The sequence below is a fragment of the Callithrix jacchus genome, chromosome 14 (assembly GCF_049354715.1).
Source record: "Callithrix jacchus isolate 240 chromosome 14, calJac240_pri, whole genome shotgun sequence".
In the NCBI taxonomy this organism is placed as follows: Eukaryota; Metazoa; Chordata; class Mammalia; order Primates; family Cebidae; genus Callithrix; species Callithrix jacchus.
Genome location: NC_133515.1, coordinates 46,581,956 through 46,603,887, shown reverse-complemented (window position 1 = coordinate 46,603,887; position 21,932 = coordinate 46,581,956). Strand labels below are relative to the sequence as shown.

Genomic DNA, 21,932 nt, shown 5'->3' with positions numbered 1-21,932 from the left:
TTTTCAGTCGTTCTAATTTACTGCTTTATTTTTATAGGGTAAACTTAAGAGTTTTGGTTCATTCTTTCATTGTTATTTACACTGAAAATTATATAGGGTTGTAATATTTTAATTCATGTCTACCTCTTCTAAAAACTGACAATTACTTTCATTGTATTCTGTCATTTTTCTATTACCAATACCTTCTTTCCTAGCACACCTTTTATATTTAACTAAATCAGTCATGATAATAAATAAATTCATTTGCTTCTTTTTTAAGTCATTGAATTGAAGATGGGAGGGTCACTGAATCAACCAGGTTCCAATCAGGAGACAGAAGCCACGCAGCAATTTGAACACGGAAAGCTTAGTGAAAAAGGATTACTAACTACCCGAGCGGATTACCATTTTAGGTGTAGGTAATTCTTACCTACTGGAGGTAAGATTATAGAAACAATACAGAGAGGGAGCAGCCACTACCTCTTGGGTTGAAGCAGAGGACTCAATGAAGCCCTGCCTCCTTCAAGGTCTCAGTGAGATCCAGTCTCCCTTGGAGAGGACTTGATCATTCATAGCTCACTGAATGGCAGGCCGGTTTCCCATAATAGTGGAACATCTAATAAGTTGTCCTCTGTGTTTCTGGGGAAAAGCTGCTAAGGGGGAGATGCTGATGAAAGGTGCTGCCTCTGAGCCCCACTGGTGTCCCGTGAATCCTGGCCACTTTATACTACAGAAGTAACCAGAAAACACTCAGAAACCAGAAAGAACAGCCCTTTCCTCCTGCAGTGTCCCTCTAGTGCCCTCTACTGAAAAAAAATGTAACATTGTGCAAGCTGGCAAGGGAGAAATGTCCCACTATCAAAAGCAGGGCAAGGAAGCGTAGATTTGGAAGTGAGAGGCAATAGCCTAATAACTGACATAGTCCACCCCTTTGGTCACTGAGCTTCTAAGTGCACCCATCTGTGTGCAACTGAACTTCTTTACAATAACTATGCAAATCTCTGTTTTCACCTAACAATGTAAAGCTATCCTTCATACAAGGGGAGATGTTCTTACCCATTCCCCAAAATAAAGAGACACAGAATGGCAACAGTCATTGTAACCATCATTAGCTATATTAATTACTCCTCAAATTCAGTCATAGTCCCACTAAGTATCCTGTTACTCAAAGACTAGGTATATTGACAACTGGCATAACCATTGAAAAAATGGAGCCCAAAGGTCCCACGTCTAACCTCTATGGCAAACGTCCCCCTACATGACATTTCCATGACCAGGAATCCTCTTTCTCCCAAGCCTTTGTTTCCCTGCCTAGTCTGAAGTAACATGATCCAGTTAATGCCCATCTACCTACTGCTGCGTCTGCTGCTTCTCGTCTTCATCATTGCTGCATTTTAGTAGCTGACATCTCTTGGGCAAGGCCTTGATGCAGTAGCCGAATGCAGTAGCTACCTGTATGATCATGATATCGAGTATGAATGACAGAGAAAATTACATAAGTAATAGTTAAATGTAGTCATTTCAATCTCCTTCCCCAAATAGGGAAATTAGACAATTTAGGTTTAACTCATGTCTCTCCCACCTATACCTGTTAATAAGAACTGAATAGCCCAAAGTCAATGAGGAAAAAAAAAATTAAGTTAAATTTTAAAATAGAGTCAATGAGAAGAGGACTAAAGAGAATCAGGTTAGATCATTTGTCCGTGGAAAGTGAACACTTGGAAATGCAATGTGCCTTTTTAGTGTTTTTCTTAAATTGTTGCAAATCTGTGATTTGTTATATTTAACCCAGTGGAAGTCCTGCAAGTCACTCTGACCTATTCATAGGAACCCAGACTCCAAACAACCAAGAAACAGAGCCCGGGCCTGCTTTATTTCTCTACTTGCACCTCAAGAGCAGCAGTGACCTTTGCCTATGATCCGACAACAGTGTGTAGGGCATCATATTTCTACCAACATCTCTGTTTGCTGTGTGAAGTTATTCCCAAAAAGCTTCATTTATTTAATTCTCCAGCTGTCTAAAAATCTTTATGGGTGACCAGTTTTAGCATGCCCTTTACCCTTTGCTCTCTGAACCCATCCAGGTCCTTGCTTAAGGCTCCCAAAGGTCTAAGAGCAGTAGAGGGAGAAAGTGAAAACTGGATATCTAATGACACATAAGTCAGCTGGTAAAGTTCCATAAAATTAGTTTTGGGAGAAGCTGGTAGAAGAGATGGTGCTGTGTTTGTACTTCTATGTTCACAACACAAAATAATGAGTAAAAAATACTTTTTGTTTAATAATTGCTGTTCTTCATTAGTGTGAACCAAGGGCACAGTCTATCTAAGACAATAACATCTGCACCCCATATTTCATTATCACCAAACTTCACATTTCACACAAAAGCATTGCTAGCACAGCCTTACAGCTTTAATTAGTTTCTGCCATAGCTGTGAAGGTCAGCCAATTATTGCGTGTGAAATTTCAATATGAAGTGGCTGAATTGAAGACAGCATTGCAACAGTGTGGGATTCCGCAGTGCTGTAAATCTAGTACTTTGGAACCATTTTTTTAAAACACAAGATAACATAAAATAATCATCAGGTATGCATGGCTCCAAGGCTTACTGGTTAATTTAACATGTTCTTGGTGGGGGAAAAATACACATCATTTGCGATTGTTGCTTAAATTCCCTCATTACATTGTCATTATCTTTGACACAATTGTTAAGGCTGAATCTATGCTTTTATGATCAACTTCTCTTACTTAGAACTGCACTGGAACATTTGATTTAAAAATAAAGCCTGGTTTTACAGGATTTACATGATGCTTGCACAACAAATACGCATAGATATATATATACACATATATTTTGCAAATACATAATGTTGTCTCTGTATGTATCCCATATATACACATATGTTTAAACACGGCATGTTTGACCCATCAAAATACAAATAGATATTAATTGATTAGACCAACTTTAGAATGTCATTTTACTGAAAAACTTGCTGAATTATAAAAATTTTCCTAGTGATTCAACTTTGTTGGTTTTCTATTTAGGATCACAGAACTTTGGAATTGGAAATGATCTTGCAGCTCATCCGCTCTAGCTCCTTTGTTTTATGCATGAGGAAATATGCCCAAGATTGATACAGGGTTTCCTGAGTCCAACCAGCTCCTCGGCAAGAGTGTCAGGAACTCCACTCAAATTCTGGACTCCTTTTTCTCTTGGCTTACCATGGACCTATTTTGCCATGGCATAACAGTGTAGATAAGATGCGCCACATGATACATAAAAGCTCCAAATTTCACTCTAGAATTTTCATGAAATTGGAGGGCAGTTTGCTTTGTTTTGTTTTCTACATAGACATATATGTTGCAAATACTGATTCAAGCACACAAATATTTTCTGAGTTATCCTTTGTGCAAGGAACCCTGAAAAGCATCCCAGGTGCCTGGTATGATTAAAATGTTTTCACCAAGTTTACAAACCAGGAGGGTAGATAAAACAAAGAGGAGAAGGAAAAAGAGACCACAGAGTTAATGGAAACACCTGTCAGGTTGGAGGAGCATGAAGACAGGGTAGAGCCAAGGAGAGATGCTGAGAGATCAATCAGAAGAAAGAAAATGGAAGGATATTGAGCAGCATCCCTGGTTTCTACCCACTAGATGCCAGTAGTGCCCCCTACTTGAATCATGCCATTAAAAATTCTCTCAAGACATTAACACATGTTCCCAGACAGGGGTAGAGGGGGAGCAAATTTATTTAAGAACTACTGATCTAGGGTCTAGATTCCAAACCATAAAGTATTGTGGATCTTGGAAGACTTCTCATTTCCAAAATAGACCATTTACTTCAACCTTATTGGGATGCATGATCCTCTGATCTTCCCCGATTTCTCAAGCTACAGGCTGAGAAGGTAATATCAAGCTAAAGATTGAACTGGGGTTGCTTGATCTGATGGTTGGGTGACCTATGGAAGGAAGTTAGATTGCAATGGATTAAGGAGTAAGTGAATGTGATTGAGCATAAGCAAGTAGAGTTGCAGGTGTGCACGATTCTTCCAAGAAGTTAAAAAGTAAAAGAAAGAGCAGAGGTGATGTAGCATCTCCAAGGAATTACAGGGTTGAGCACTTTCAACCTCAGAAATTGTTGATATCTGGAGCAGATAAGTCTTTGTTGGGGTTGGGGGAAGGGAAGGGCCTATGATTTTAAACAGGATGTTTTACAACACCCCTGATTTCTACCCGCAAGATGCCAGTAACACTCTTGCCCTCAGCAGTGAAAAACAAAAAATGTGTCCGGATGTTGCCAAATGTCCACTGGAATGTAAAATCTTTCCTAATTGTGAACCACTGGCTTAGGGAAAGGATTTTTTTGTTTTTTAATTTAAGGTAAAAGAAAACTTAAGTAAGTTTTCAGAAACAGAAGACAAGGAGAATAAGAGATTAAGATGCAAGGGGAAACAAGGAAACATGAGGAGGGGAGCAAAGCAAGAAAAAGGTAATAATAGGGAAGACCAAGAGTGCCCTCAACAGAATGGACTTTCCTTCAGAGCAAATAAAGAAATTGAAGGTCTGTAGAGGAAGACAGATGTTAACAGCAGTCAGACCAAAAAGTCTTGATCTTTGAAGTAAAGATGTAGACAAGCTTTGTCTCATGATAGGATATGAGAGTGGGGGTCCACTAGAAATTTGAGAGGCAAATTTCTGGCCACTGCTTAGCTGAAACTTGAGAGAATACCTTGGCAGCAGAACCAAGAAGTGTATTAAAGTTGTCAAAGTTGTTTCCTACTCAATTAGCCTTTACCTATCTGGTATCAGGAGCAGAGAATGGACACTTCTGATAAGATAGAAACAGCAGAAGGACAAGTGGCTAAAGGAAATGGGGGCAGAGTAGGAAATCTGTGAGTATACATGAGGCACAGACCTGGTTAAGAGAGAGAAAAGGGGTCACGTGCGGTGGCTCATGCCTGTAATCCCAGCACTTTGGGAGGCCGAGGTGGGTGGATCACGAAGTCAGGAGATCGAGACCATCCCGGCCATCATGATGAAACCCGGTCTCTATTAAAAATACAAAAATTAGCTTGGTGTGGTGGTGCATGCCTGTAGTCCCAGCTACTCGGGAGGCTGAAGCAGGAGAATCACTTGAATCCTCCGGGTGGTGGAGGTTGCAGTGAACTGAAATCACAACACTGCACTCCAGCCTGGCAACAGAGGCAAAAAAATAAAATAAAATAAATTTAAAAATGGAGAAAAGGGAAGAATCAAGGGATTATACATCCCAATGATATTGAAACAGATTCTGTTTTGAAGTTAGAAGCTTCTCTAAGATCCATAATACTTTGTGGTCTACAATCTAGAATCTAGATCAAATGACTTTGTCACATCCCTATCCTGTCAGGGATATTTGGCAATGTCTGGAAACAATTTTTATCATTATGATTGAGGCCAAGACGGGGTGGTGGTGGGAGAGGCACAGGGTACTACAGGCATCTCGTTGGCCGAAGCCAGGGATGCTGCTGAACATCCTATAATGAACGGTGTAACCCTCACAAAAAAAGCAATTATTTAGCCCATCGTTTCAATAGTGTCGCTTTTGAGAAACTTTAAGAAACCTTATTCTAGATGAAACTAGCTATCATGGAAGTTATCTAATGAAAACTCTTAGAACTTTTTTAAAGAAATTAAGTCACTGAAAGTTCTTTTCTTTACTCGTATTATACTTTAGCATCAATTTTTATAATCTCTTGGAAAGAAGGGACCTCCAAGTGCTTTTATTCATTCATTATTCCATCCTGAATAAGTTGAGTTTTATAACACGATTTTAAGCATAGTAGCATTTTATAATGGGGTTTAAGCATAGAAAACAAAAATAAGGTAGACATAGACAAGCTTTAACTCAGAGAGAAGCATAATTATGGACTGAATTGTGTCCCTACAAAATCTTTATGTTGAAGCCCTAATTCCCAGTGTCACTGTATTAGCAGACAGCACCTCTAAGAAGGTAATGAAGGCTAAATTAGGTCATAAGGGTGGGGCTCTGATGTGATAGGATTAGTATCTTTATAAGAAAAGACACCAGAGATCTAGTGTCTGCAAGCCAGGAAGACAGGCCTCGCCAGAAACCTGCCACACTAGCATTCTGTTTTCTGACCTCTCTCCACGAGAACTGTGAGAATATAAATGTCAATTGTTCAAGCCACCCAATGTCTGGTATTTTAATATAGCAACCTAAGCAGGCCAAGACAGAATATTCTCCTGTTTTGTTGCTATTGTTTGTTTGTTGATTCTAATGCTTGTCCTAAACAAATGCTAAGAAGCCAGTTTTGTCTTAGGAACCTTCCCATTCTAACCTAACTTCTTTTCTTATTTTCCACTCTTCTCCCCATCTTTGGCAGTAAGGAAAAGAAATTTTGCTTTGAAATTAGACAGACCTGTATAAATTCTAACACCTAACCTAAGAAGCACAAGGTTAGGTTTCCTCATGTATGAAAATGGACATAATCTCATTTGCTTGCAGGGGTATTATATGACTTAAGCGAAAAATCAGGCGAGAATGCATACTATTGTTAAATTGAGACACATGGCCGTCTCGCAATAGATAACTCTTCTGATCCTCTTGGATCAGGATTGTAGTCAAAGATTGCTTTCCAAAATTATTTGGTTTGCTCTTCCCAACTGTCTCATTAGGTGCTGGCCTAAAGAGGCTAAAGTTTTCTCTCTCCCGAAGAATTTTAATAACTGGAAAATCCTCATTGCCTTACACAAATTTCTAACCCCATAACAAGAGGAAGAAGCAATGATACGTTGAGGTATGAGTACTTGACTAGGACCTAAAATGAAATAAATATATAGTTTCTACTAAAGAAAAAGGAAAGAAAATAAAGCCTAAGTGCATTTATTTCCAGCATGTTTTAACGTTTAAGCAATCACTTAAGCACATTTTGTGACATAAAATGAAGGAGGAACATGTCTACAACCTATATTATATCTTTTAATTCCTGCCATTTGCAACATGCTCATTTTATGTCAAGTGCTATGCTGAGCTGCTGACCTCTGCCAACTCATGTAGCCCTTCCAGAAGCCCTTCCTTCACTAGCATGTCCAACTGGATTATGAAGTGAGGATGGGAGCCTCCATCTGATCTTTATAACTCTCCCTTCCTTTGTGTGACAAGTGAAGCTGTGTGATACTGACTCATCTTACCCAAATGAGCAGCGTTGTAAGGACTCTTGGAGGTGCTGGATGGTGTCTGGACCAGTTTCATTTGGCAAATGATTATCACAAGTTTCAGACCAATTTTGGGGGAGCTTTCTCCATACCAGATCCAGAATCATCTTATCTTCACCCTCTTAAATATCGATAAAAGGGACAAAGGCTCTTTTTATAAGGAAATGTTCATACTCTGCAGCCATTCAAAATACAAGTAGTCTCTCTGGTTCATCATCTGTAATCACATAGAACTTTGTGGTTGAGAGGAGGGGAGGGGAGGGGAGGGGAGGGAGATGCACTCCCCTGACAAGCAGGAAATGTGGCTCCTCCTGCTCTGTGACTGGGTCAGGATGCCTGATCTCCCAATCTGCCCCTCTAATAGAGATTATAAAAGAGACCATGAGACCAAAGAATTGCATGATGGTTACCCATTAGAGTATGCCTTGCCCTTTGCCTTCCAGACTCCAGCCTCTAAACTTAACTTTCTCCTGGCTGACAACATAAATTGGAGGCTAAAATGCCAGGCAGGGATCTGTCTCGGCCTTTTGTTATATGGCCTACCTCCTTCAGATTTACAAGACAACTGGAGCCATGCTGGCAGAGAACTTGCTAAGTCTTCACAGATGTTGATGGACTCATTGTTTAGTCTCTGAGTTCACTAATATAAGCTGCATAAGCTCAGGGACTGCTGTATCACCACTCCTAGCAAGTGCCAGGCACATCTCAGGCACTCAGGAAATGATGGCAGGAAGGACGGAAGGAAAGGAAGGGAGGGAGGGAGGGAGGGAGGGAGGAAGGAAGGAAGGAAGGAAGGAAGGAAGGAAGGAAGGAAGGAAGGAAGGAGGGAAGGAAGGAAGGAAGGAAAAGGAAGGAAGGGAGGGAGAGAGAGGGAGGGAGGGAGGAAGGAAAGATGAAAGGAAGGGATGGAGGGAGGGAGGAAGGGATGGGGAAGGAAGGAAAGAAGGAAGGGAGGAAGAAAGGAAGGAAGGAAGGAAGGAAGGAAGGAAGGAAGGAAGGAAGGAAGGAAGGAAGGAAAAGGAAGGAAGGGAGGGAGAGAGAGGGAGGGAGGGAGGAAGGAAAGATGAAAGGAAGGGATGGAGGGAGGGAGGAAGGGATGGGGAAGGAAGGAAAGAAGGAAGGGAGGAAGAAAGGAAGGAATGAAGGAAAGAAGGAAGGAAGGATAGAGGAGAGAAAAAAAGAAGAAAGAAAGAAGTCATCCTAGACCCTAAACAAGATGGAGAAACCCAAAGAATGCAATACACTAGAATTCCTTTCAGTATCAAAATCCAATACTACAGTTGGAAGAATTCTCATAAATATTACTGAACTCAGTCTCTCCTTTACTCAAGTCCAGAGGATTAAGCAGTTTACTTTGGTCACATGCATGTTTGTAGCAGAGGCTTCCTGGCCCTGGATCCAAGAGGTTTTCCCTTATACTCTGTGGCTTCTCACACTCTGGCATCCATATTAGCATTCTGTTTTCAAAAACCACAGTGTACTTCACTTAGGGCCATTAAGAAATAAATGATGTCTCTATGTATGCATGCATTTAATGAAGTAGGTGGGTAGAATCCGTTTTGATTTTTTTTCTGCTCTGAGTAATTTTTTAATTTTTTAACTTACGTTTTAGGTTCAGGGTACATGTGCATGTTTGTTATATAAGTCAATTGTGTGTCACAGGGGTTTGGTGTCAGATTATTTCATCATCCAGGTAATAAGCATAATACCCATTAAGTAGTTTTTTGATCTCCATCTAGTTTTGAATTTTGGTAACAGAGCATTTCCTGGTTCTGGTATGCATATATATGGATTTGCACGTGTTTTCCCTTATAGTTTAAAGAATAGAACAAGATGTAATATCGGTAGGGGTTTTCTCACCAAAGGAGAATAATTTTAGGGGAATTCAAGGGCTCAAATTCCCAACAATGTCCTTTCATTTATTTATTTATTTTTAAAGTGCCTCTATAATTTTGGGATTGAGACAGTGGTGACATTTAATAGAAAGATCTTAAGATTTCAAATCCTGAACTGTGGCTGTGTGCAAACTAACAACTGTAACTTGGAAGAAATTATAATCCCCAGGTTTAATACCATGCCTGTGAATAAGGAAACTAAGCCAATCAGGATTTCTTAGGAGATGGCAGTGGACAGCTACCTACCTAGGAAGGGTGAGCTGCTGAGAACTGATGCCAAAACAAGAGGTTTTGCAGTGAGGGGGAGGCATCTTCACACATGGAGAAGAAGGGCGCATGGTCACTCTCTCAACCTCTTCTAGTCCCTGGACCAGAACTGAGAGCTGCTGTAGGAGAGGTTTCCAAAGGGTATAATATTAGAAGTTTCAAATTTTAGATATTATATTTACACAGTGCTTTTAACTTTTTAAAGCATCTCTTTTCCCTGTTATTAGTGTTAACTCCCTCCTCATCACCACAAGGACTAGAATGCACTATTTCATGTCCATTTTTACAATAAAGAACCAGAGAATTAAAAAGTTAGATGATCTCTGAGCCCAGAACAGAAACCTCTTTCCTAGCCACCAGTTCCATGGTCTTTCTGCTGGACCCTTCTGGGAACTTTCCTTTTTCTTTTTTGGCAGACAAATGGTTATGCTAAAAATTTAAAAATAGAAGCGAAAATATTGGCAATGGAAATCTGTATTCTGGTTGCCTCCCCTGGATTACCTACTCCTGTGAATATGGACAAATATAGTGGAATAAATAAAACCCACAAGTATTAAGGACCACTATATCAGACAGATGAAGCCACTCTCTCATATAGCTCTCTAAAGAACAAGTATAGCTAACATGCTGCCAATTTTTAGCATGCTGTTAATTTTGAGTTACATGTTCTCCATCTTCCTCAGCAATCCTTTGGATGGCAGTTCCAATGTATGAAGAATGGACACAGGGATCAAAGCACAGTTTTGGAATAACTGGCCCTGGGCAACTGAGAGCCGACTGTCCTCCTGTAACCTAACTAACTGTTTCCTTCTACCAAGTAATAAACAACTTTCTGGAAGCCACTTTTCCATCACTTGGAAAAAGCATCTTTCAAGGATATCTCTAATACAGTTTTCTAGCCTCTGGGATTCAATATTTCAAGAAATACCTTTAAGCCAACTAAACCTCTAGAGATTTTTCTGTTTTCACTCAACTCTTGTTTCAGTTCCAATATTTCTAGGAAAACATTGATTGATTTACTGCGGTAAATTACGAGATGTTTTTAACGTTGGATGCAATATATCTGATTTGTGATCTGTAGGCCTCAGATGTTTTATAGCAGAAGTTAAAATTCTTCACTGCAGGCTGGCACGAACAGGCTCACCTGTAAGCCCATAAAACCTCCACCAGATGTGTTGCTTCTTTTCTCACACCTCTGACTCCACTTTCCCTGATGCATCATGATCCACATCAATAACTTAGTGATGCGTGATTTCAAACAGCTGATTTCAGACCAGTCCTGAAGTGATATAAGTGTTATGCTGAAAGACACAGATGCTGGGGCTTGATGGAGGTTGGCTACACATGTAGGTGGGAATCACAAAAGCAGAGAGGTATGTTTGATGCATCTGAAAAAAGCAAAAAAGCCTAAGTTTCCAAGTGTAATAGTTGTCTATTAGGTTGTTTTCCTTTCCAAACTGTAAGATCTGTGAGGTCTTGTGTCTGCCCTATTCACCATCAAGTTATTCAGTACCTATCCCTGAGCCCAGTGCAGGAGAGGGAAAGAGTAAACATTTGTAGAAGGGATGAATAAAAGGTAGACCAAATGAGCCATGAGGAGGGAGAAGCACAACTTCAAGTTATGAAAATCTAAAGCTGAAATCTTCAACTGCTTTCTTCCTCTCTTTTCAGCGATGCTTGCAAATCTCAAGAAAACTTCTTGTCATTTTTTAAATTCAGTTGTGCTGAACTTCACAATCACCAACTTGCCTGTTGACTCTGCTTCTAATATGGACCACAGGTCTTGGATTTAAGCTCCACGTGGATCTGTTAGTGCCTTTTTTTGTTTTATGGCCAGAAATGCAAATTACATCTATGTTTCTTCCTTTTGCTATCTGTCTTTTAATGTTTCACAGTCTGCAAAGGAAAAGTACTCTGTAGTATCTGATTCTAGTCCTCCCTGTCACAGTTTTAACCCATCTCTATTCTGCTTTAGGAGAAGACAATTGTTGATTAACTTTTGTGTCCCATTTTGATTCCTCTCTGGATCAGTCAGCTTTTGCTGTATAACAAACCACCATCATTAGCGGCTTAAAACAACCACCATTTTAAATAGCCCATGATTCTGTGTATTATCAATTTGCATTGGGCTCATTCAGGTGGTTTTACTTGAGTGATCTGGACTCAACTGTCCTTGACTGGACTTACTCATATATTTAGGGGCTCCAAAAGATTCCTTAATAGCCAATGGATGGTGCCTCCTCTGAAGGTCTGTCATTCTCCAGGAAGCTAAGCCAGCCTTGTTCATATGTTGGCAGAGAATAACAAAAGCTATAAAACCTTGGAAAGCCTAGTTCCAAGTGTCAGTTATAATTTCTGCCACATTCTGTAATAACCTACCCTGGGCTAGCATCACTAACTCCATCTAAGCTGTAAACTCCAACTTAGCTTCCCCCTTCCTACCACAGTCCCTTTGGGTGCATAACTGGGCCACATTGAAGCTGTGCTTATGTCACGCTAACTCTGTGCTTATCCTAGCATATAACTAATGTAACTACATCCTGCTTGGCAAGCACACTTGCTATTATGTATAACTCTCTTTAAACCCCCCTTGGGGATTATCTGGAAATACCCTTGGTAACCAACAATCCCGGGAGCCACCTCCCCCTTGGTTACTAGCTAACTTGCCTGTTCTGTTTCTGTAAAATTCCACTTCAGCTAGGCTCCCTCTTCTCTATCTAAATCAAGATATAAAGGGAAATCAAGACCCTTCCTCAGGACCAAGAGAACTTTAAGCATTAGCCATCTCTCTGTCACCAGCTAATTAATAGGACTCTTAATTTGAAACTCAGTGTGTGTCACAGTCCTTCTAACTCACTTGGATATTACAATTCTATTGGTCAAAGCAAATCTCTAGGCCAGCCCAGATTTAAAGGGTAAGGAAATAAATTTTTCTTCTTGATGGGAAATTTTGTGAACATTTTTGTAATCTACTACACCATCCTAGGGTTCCTTCAGTTTCGTCAGTGTCATCCTTTTCTTACATTTTCCCCCCAAATAATTCTTTTCTCTGTTCATTTTTGGATGCAACCTTAAGAATCCATGTATATATCAATCATTTATTCCATAAAAACTCATTAGGTGTCTACTATATATCAAGATCCATGCTAGGCTCAAAATCTACCAGAGCACGATTTTTAACACTTAAGGGGCTTAAGAATCGAGGATCAAGCAAATAATTAAGAACTAGAAAGTGAAGGAAAAATAAAGACTCTTAGGAACAACGAGAACATGGGCAGGGCCATTAAACTCAAGTCAGAAATAATGAGCCAGAAAAGATTCCTGGAAAAGATGAGTAGGTGTCATATAGATTGGTATTGCTCAAAGTGTGGACTGTGCACTAGTGGCAGTATGCAAAGTGTTGGTTATGGGTTTGATGTGGGAGAGGAGTAAGAGTTTGGAAATTATAAGACTAATTTGGTATGACTGCAAGGTGCAAGCATGTGATTTTGAAAAATTATCAGTCTGTGACAAATTTGAATTTAACTTGTTAAATGATCCTTCATCATCGATAGTCTGAGATGTACTGACTAGATAACAAAAAGTGGACAGAATGCCCCAAACTAAGGAAATAGCATGGGGATGTTAGGCTGAGTAATGAACCCCCCAAAAGATATCCAAGTCCTAATCTCTAGAACTCATAAATGTTCTCTCATATGGAAAAAGGGTTTTACAGATGTGATTAAGTTAAGAATCTTTAGATAAGGAGATTACCCTAGATTATCTGGGTGGGCCATAAATGTAATCACATGTGTTCTGTAAGAGGAAGGCAGAGGAATATTTGACACTGACAGAAGAGAAGAAGGCAATGTGGGCTTGGAAGCAGAGAATGGACTAACATGGCCATGAACCAAAGAATGAGAGCGGCCACCAAAAGCCAGAAGAGACATGGAATGGATTCTCCCCTAAAGCCTCCAGAGTGAGAGTAAACCTATATAGATGTTGACTTTGGACTTCTGGTTTCCAAAACTGTGAGAGAATAGATTGCTGCTACTTAAGACTCCAAGTTTGTGGTAATTCATCACAATATTCATAGGAAACTAACACACAATTATGAAGACAAAAAAACATGAAGTATCTTGATATATTCAGGGATCTATAAGGAGCTACACAACAACTAAAGGAAAATATACATGTAGGGAGGAGTAGTAAGAATAAGGAGAAAGAAGGAGGCAAGGACTGGGAGGAACAAGAATCCCAATTTCATCTCATACTAGGGTTGGAATAATTAAAGAGGAAGAATTTAGAAACCATTCAGTTCCCATTTGGCAGAGTGTAGTTGTATCCTATATGAACTAAAGCACAAAGGAATATTGTGTTTTGAATTCAATGCAAGAAAAAAAGAAAAAACTGCATGCATCTATAAATTCAAGCCGAGTTGTATGTGAATGGATGTGTACTCTAAGCTCACCTTGCTCAGGAGAAAAGAACAAGCCAAATCTGATGATAAAAGAAAAGAATGTATATTATTTACCTGGTTCATAAGGAGTGGATGTATAATAAGCTAATAGCTAGCAAAAACAAATCTTCCAATTTGTCTGGCCTGAAACACACTGAGACACATTCAGATACATTGTAAAACCAGCCTATCACACTAACCCAAAGGAAAAAGAAAAACCATTAAAAAAAAAAAAAGGAATGGGAAAGACTAAGGACTGGCAATTGCTAGTGACATGTTTACTAAATATGCTCTAAAACATTCAGCATAACGTTGGAAAGCAGAGGAGCCAAGTGGTTGGAGAAGCCCACTGATTACTATTCAGGTTTGGTCTCAGATCTGCTTTCTCGGCACTTTGCTTCACAACCAGAGCTCAGCCAAATGAATCTGCATCTCTGGCGTCTCCAGGCAACTATGAACTTGGCATTACTGACACAGGAGAACTAGCCAGGAAACCCCTCTTTGGAGGGGAACCAATGGGCCAGACTCACTCTATCAACATCCAGACATCATAGCTAATTATAAACACACAGGACCAACCTGACAGCCAGCTCTGCAAGTAGCAGACACCAGCATTCCCCAGGGAACTGGGTTGGCTCCAGTGAGTACTACCAGTGAAGAGAACCCTTTTAAGCAAGATACTCCAGGGGCTCACCAGATTGTGATTGGTTTTGTGTGGCCATGTAAAGATATTCTGCCACCAGCCCCTCACCACTACCGCAGGAATACCAAATTTCTATTCAGAGAAAGTGAATGGAAATCCCTAGCAATAAAAGCATAATCAACATTGTAGAAATATAAATAAATAGCTAATCACAACCCTGCTTCCCACCCATCTGGCACCAAACTCCTTTTAGATTGGAGCCTAGGAAAAATTCTAGAAAGGAAATTGATAAAAGCCTTGACCCATGACTTAGGTGTGTGGGAGGAAGTAGTTTGACTCAGAAGCCCATGATGTCGTCCCCTTTTCTGACATTTTCTAACAAGAAGTCATTCATCAGGAAAACTGGAAATTTGGCCACAAGTGTTAAGATCTAGGCAATGAATTAGTCAAATGCTTTTATGGAGAATCCATTTGTACTTGACATTAATTTAGGTTATCTGCTAGAAGGTCAGATTTCTTGGAAAAGTTGGAGCCAGGAGAACAGAGTGCTAGGCCACCAGATCCTGATGGCCTAAAGCATCTTGAGAAATGCACTCTGCTTCACACCTCTGCATCAGTGTGATCCTGACACTCATGCTTGTTACAGGAGGGTCATATAAGTAGCTGGTTTAATCATATTACTCCAGTGGCCTGAAAGTAACACACAAGTAAGTAACATACCAATAGTCTAGACAGCCAAAATCACTCAACAAAGCCAATATTCTGCATGGAGTCTTTACATCCCTAAGACAATTATATTACTGTGCAGTTTGCCATCAGAATGTAGATCTTGGCTCTTAGGAAGAGTTTATTAAAGCTGATTTTTAAATTCTCTCTCTAGCCCATCTGTTCTGCATCCTTTCAACAACTTTTGGGACTACATTTGACTAGGTAAGATCTTTATTTATTAATCCTGGTTAGATGGTAGAGAACTTTCCTAAATATTTCTTCCTCAAATGAAAGCATAATGTGGACACCTAACTTATGTTTTTCTCATGAAGAAATGTGTATTTCTGCATAAAATAAAGATTTGGTATCTAGAAATCACAGCAGCATTGCATTCTAGTAATCCTTCGCGTGTCATACTTGAAAAGATGATCAACTAACATTATCCCATTTGTATTCCATTGTCCTTTTACATGTTGCTGCTTTCAGCCCTAGATTCTTAGACCATGTGCACATCTGTCACAGAGGATCATTTATCTTGAGCATTCCAAGGGTTTGTGGCAGATACCATTCCTCCTTCCACATCCTACACTAGTCCAGGAAGAAATCTGTGTCCAGAAAGAGAATAGCCCTAGTAGAATAACCTTTACTGAGGCTTGACATCTGCTACCTTATAAGCTTCTTATACACTCAGCCTAATCCACCTGGAGGCTTTGCTGCCTGATGGAAGGTGATAAAAAAGTTGTTATGGTATAAGTCCTGTCTTAGATTCAAGGCATGTAGGCTGTGTAAGATTCTGAGGCTTAGGCAGACAGAGGGGGAAATAATTCTTAGTTCAGGTACAATTCTCAAGATGCTTATTAGGATGAACTCTGGTCTAAGAACAACTTTATTGGTATGAAAGTCAAGGCAAGGCTTCCTAATAGGAAGGAGGCTCCCAGCTTCCCAACATTTCAGAGGGGCTAATGTAATGGTGATCATAAAACTTGACAAAAACCGACAGGAACCAAGAAGCCCAAGTCTAGAAATTTACAATCCACAGAGGATCAACAGCTTGTATTCTGGATATCTTAAAGGTGAACGCTCTAAAACACCCATCTGCCAGTGGTGATGAAAACCTGGACGCCCATAGTTATAAATAATTCAGTCTGTTTCTTACACAACTAAGGCGAGGGCCTAAATTCGAAATTCAATTGGGTTTTTTTATTTACACCCTTGGCCAAGAAAAGAAAGCTCATAGATGGAGCTTCTAAGAATAATGGAAGCATGTCTCCAAGGAGAGAGGGAGACTTTGAGATAACTTACTAAAAAACTGCTTCTCTGAGTAATAGAATAATTGCTTCTCAGAATCATAAAATGAAATGAAAATGTAAACTATAGTGGAGGAACTAAAAATGTAAGCTATAGTGTAAACTATAGTGGAGGAACACTATAAACTATAGTGTCATTGTATTATACAAGATTTTTACTTTTAAATATTTGTGGATACATAGTAGATGTATATATTAATGGAGTACACACAATACTCTGATACAGGCATGCAATGTGTAATAATCACATCAGGGTAAATGGGGTATCCATCGCTGTAAGCATTTATCCTTTGTGTTACAAACCAATTATGCTCTTTTAGTTATTTTTTAATGTATAATTAAATTATTATTGACTATAGTCACCCTGTTGTGCTATCAAACGCTGTCTTATTCATTGTTCCTATTTTTATTTTGTACTCATTAACCTGCTATTTCTCCCACCCCCAATACCCTTCCCAGCCTCTAGTAACCACCCATTTATTCTCCATCTCTATACATTCAATTGTTTTGATTTTTAGCTCCCACGAATAAGTGAGAACATGCAAAGTTTGTTTTTCTGGGCCTGACATATTTCACTTCACATAATGACCTCCAGTTCCATCCATGTTGTTGCAAATGACAAAATCTCATTCTTTTTATGGCTGAGTAGCACTCCATTGTGTATGTACCATATTTTCTTTATCCAGTAATCTGATGATGAACACTTCAGTTGCTTCCGAATCCTGGCAGTTGTGAGCAGTGCTACAGTAAACATGGAAGTGCAGATATCTCTTTGATACACTGATTTCCTTTCTTTTGGGTATATACTCAGCAATGTGATTGCTGGATTGTATGGTAGCTCTACTCTTACTTTTTTAAGGAACCTCCAAACTGCTCTCTACAGTGGCTGTACTAATTTACGTTTCTGCCAATGGTGTTATCAGTGTTCCATTTTCTTCATTTCCTCACCAGCATTGGTGAGGGTTATTGTTTGTCTCTTGGATAAAAGCCATTTTAACTGGGGTAAGATGATATATTGTTGTAGTTTTGATTTGCCTGTCTCTAGTAATCAATGATGCTGAGAACTCTTTCATGTCTGTTTGCCATTTGAGAAATACCTATTTGAATATTTTGCTTTTTTAAAAATGAGATTATTAGATTTCTTTTTCTATAGAGTGGTCTGAGCTTCTTATACATTGGTTAGTAATTCCTTATCAGATGGGTAGTCTGCAAATATTTTCTCCCATTCTGTGGGTTGTCTCTTCACTTTGTTGATTGTTTTCTTTGCTGTGCAGACACTTTCTAACTTGATGTGTTCCAGTTTGTACATTTTTGCTTTGGTTGCCTGTGCTTGTGCAGTATTACACAAGACATTTTTGTCCAGACCAACATCCTGGAGAGTTTCCCCAATGTTTTCATATAGTAGTTTCTTAGTTTGAGGTCTCAGATGTAAGTTTTTAATCCATTTTGATTTGATTTTTCTGTATGGTGAGACATAGAGGTCCAATTTCATTCATGAGAGCATTTTCTTGCCCTGAAGCAAAAAAATGGGATTCCTAGTGCTCAGCAAACACACTTCAGAGGGAAATTATTTATAGTCTGCTTTGAAAGAATAGTTTATTCCTTTTAATAAATTTCCAGTGTTGAAAAATCTGGTATTTTGGAAAGGTATTTGTCCACTGATAAACTGTGTACATTTTTCTCTCTCATATATTTCTGATTAGATTATAGAAATATAGAATATCTATATTATATCTATATTACCATTATAACTATATTACCAATATCTATATATAATGTGTTATCACCACACATTGCCTCCTCTTTCCACATTACCTGGTTTTCTATCCACATGTACTAATTTGAGGAGGAAAATAAGTTGGGTTTGGGGGTATGTGTATATATATATATATATATATATATATATGTATATATTTTTAGTAGAGACGGGGTTTCACCACGTTGACCAGGATGGTCTTGATCTCTTGACCTCGTGATATATATACACACACACACACCACCTGATCAATGATAATATAGATATTGGTAGATATTGGTAATACAGTAATATATATATTACTATGTGTTTTATATATATATATATATGTATATATATGCATATATATATATATATATATATATATATATATATATCACCTGATATGTTGTTGGCAGGTATAAGATAAATAAGTCTCATCATCACTGATATAACCAATTCTGTGTCCTTTGAAACATACACATAGGCCGGGTGCAGTGGCTCAAGCCTGTAATCCCAGCACTTTGGGAGGCCGAGGCAGGTGGATCACGAGGTCAAGAGATCAAGACCATCCTGGTCAACATGGTGAAACCCCGTCTCTACTAAAAATACAAAAAATTAGCTGGGCATGGTGGCACGTGCCTGTAATCCCAGCTACTCAGGAGGCTGAGGCAGGAGCATTGCCTGAACCCAGGAGGAGGAGGTTGCAGTGAGCCGAGATCGCGCCATTGCACTCCAGCCTGGGTAACAAAAGCGAAACTCCGTCTCAAAAAAAAGAAAAAGAAAAAGAAATATACACATATTTGAATATTAGAACTTCTGAGAAAACCTGTACTTCAAGTAAAGTGGGTGATATACCTAATTTCTTCACAACTGTAATACAATCTCCATCAATACTCACAACAGATAGGAAATTATTTTAGCCTTATGTCATAGAATAATAAAATGTGAGCCTGGGAGGATGCAGTGACTTGCTCAAGGTCACACAGCTAGGAAAGGTTAGAATTGGCATTCCCGATTATTAATCTTGTGCTCTCTCTAGCACAGTATGCTGCCTTTAGTCTGAACCCTAAATGGACCACATTCCACAAGAGCTAATGATATTCGTAAACGCCATTATGAGTAAGTTATTTATCTTACCTAATGTCCATTCTTCCTGAAAGAGATGTCTGTATTTGTCATGAGCTAAAACAGTAGCATTCTACCCATCTGGCAAGAACATGACTGCCCTGAGTTGCTAAGTTTAGGCATATCAGATAAAGTGTAAGTATGTAAAGTTACAATGATTTTATATCTCCTAGTTGAGATAATGCCACTGAGAAACATTTGCAGTTGAATTGAACAAGTGCAGTTTTGATTAGTTTTAAAAGACAAAATATAATATTTTTTCCCAAATCAAAAAGAGAAGGTCAATGGCAACAAAATGAAGCTCTTATTCTAAATAAATTCAGTTTAATATCTATTTGCTGAATTTCAATAATATATATACAGAATAATTTGAGCTATCTATGCATATAAATGATACTTTGCATTGGAAACATTCATAGGCAAATACCCAAACAAATGAAACATTTAAAACATACAATGGCGCCCAATGCAAATGAATCCAACATAATAGTTTTGGCTACCGTTCTTCCAGGCTTACCATGTTCCAGGCCTTGTGCTAAGTGGGCATTATCTCATTTCATCCTCACAGCAACCCTACAAGAAAAAAAAAACAAAAAACCACCATTTCTTACAATTACAGATAAAGAAACCAAGGTTCTGTAAAGTTAAGTGACTTGTCTGAGCCCCTGAGGGAGGAAGGGGCAGAGCTGGGGATTGAAAGAAGATAGACAGAGGACCCAGACCCAGTGTGTTATCACCACATATGGCCTCCTCTTTTCACATCACATGGTGTTCCATCCACATGTACTAATTTAAGGAGGAAACTAAGTTTGATTTGTTTTTTTTTAGTTATATTTTTCCATTTTTTTATTGCATTTTGAGTTTTGGGGTACACGTGAAGAACATGTAAGATTGTTGCATAGGTACACACGTAGCAGTGTGGTTTGCTGCCTTCCTCTCCATCACCTATATCTGGCATTTCTCCCCATGTTATCCCTCCCCAACTCCCCACCCCCTGCTGTCCCTCCCCTATTTCCCCCCTACAGACCCCAGTATGTGATGCTCCCCTCCCTGTGTCCATGTGTTTTCATTGTTCAACACCCACCTATGAGTGAGAACATGCAGTGTTTGATTTTCTGTTCTTGTGTCAGTTTGCTGAGAATAATGGTTTCCAGTTTCATCCATGTCCCTACAAAGAACACAAACTCATCGTTTTTTATGGCTGCATAGTATTCTATGCTGTATATGTGCCACATTTTCCCTGTCCAATCTATCATCAATGGACATTTGGATTGGTTCCAAGTCTTTGCTATTGTAAACAGTGCCACAATGAACATTCATGTGCATGCGTCCTTATAATAGAATGATTTATAATCCTTTGGCTATATAGCCAGTCATGGGATTGCTGGGCCAAATGGAATTTCTATTTCTAGGTCCTTGAGGAATCACCACACTGTCTTCCACAGTGGTTGAACTAATTTACACTCTCACCAACAGTATAAAAGTGTTCCTTTTTCTCCACATACTCTCCAGCATCTGTTGTCTCCAGATGTTTTAATGATCACCATTCTAACTGGTGTGAGATGGTATCTCATTGTGGTTTTGATTTGCATTTCTCTAATGACCAGTGATGGTGAGCATTTTTTCATACGTTTATTGGCCTCATATACATCTTCTTTTGTAAAGTGTCTGTTCATATCCTTAGCCCACTTTGAATGGGCTTGTTTTTTTCCTGTAAATCTGTTTTAGTTCTTTGTTAATTCTGGATATTGCTCTTTGTCAGCTGGGTATATTGCAAAATTTTTCCCCATTCTGTTGGTTGCCGATTCACTCTAATAACTGTTTCTTTTGCTGTGCAGAAGCTGTGGAGTTTGATTAGGTCCCATTTGTCTATTTTGGCTTTTGTTGCCAATGATTTCGGTGTTTTGGTCATGAAGTCCTTGCCTATGCCTATGTCCTAGGTTTTGCCTAGATTTTCTTCTAGGGTTTTAATTGTGTTTGGTCTTATGTTTAAGTCTTTAATCCATCTGGAGTTAATTTTAGTGTAAGGTGTCAGGAAAGGGTCCAGTTTCTGCTTTCTGCACAGGGCTAGCCAGTTTTGGGTGTCTCATGGATTTCTTACATATCGAAAATAACAGAATTTTTTCATGGGGGACACAGTAAGGAGTCCTGTACCAAAAAATATGATTACTGCCTGGTTCTGTTGGGCTTCTCATGCCACTAAACCACCTCTTGGTGTAGTCATGAGTGAGAGAATAGGGAAAGGGCAGTTATGGCAACTTCAACATGATGAAAGTAAGGCAATCAATAACCAGATCCCTCAAGAACAGGACATGAGGCCCACCATGAACCAACTAAAAATTTGGCTGACAGTGAGAACAACCCAGCATGAGTAGAAGAGGAGAGCTGTATCTTCATTAATTACGTCCCAGATGTAGCAGAGAGGACTATAGCTATCTGTCTTAAGTCTTTCTGAAATGTCAAGGACAAAGTAGAACTAATATGACACACAGGGGTCACTGAGTCAGGTAGAAGGTGGGCTGTAGTGAATGCCACATCCCTTTGGCCACCTTGGCTGTTAGCTGCAGCCCTATTGAACACCTCCATGCACATTGGCAGCATCCTACCTCAAGTTCCC

At 39.2% G+C, this 21,932-nt stretch overlaps 1 long non-coding RNA gene across 4 annotated transcripts in view; it reads right to left on the bottom strand.

Annotated features, from left to right (window-relative positions):
- Positions 1-21,932, bottom strand: part of LOC128929614 (uncharacterized) — a 182,709-nt gene that overhangs the window by 29,277 nt on the left and 131,500 nt on the right. For 2 of the 4 annotated variants that reach the window (XR_008476358.2, XR_008476359.2), the window contains exon 3: positions 19,833-19,888. This is a non-coding gene — a long non-coding RNA (uncharacterized LOC128929614). Of the gene's footprint in view, positions 1-8,875; positions 9,476-10,437; positions 10,745-19,832; positions 19,889-21,932 lie in introns of those variants that run through there. The other 2 variants (XR_008476360.2, XR_008476361.2) reach the window with 2 other exon arrangements.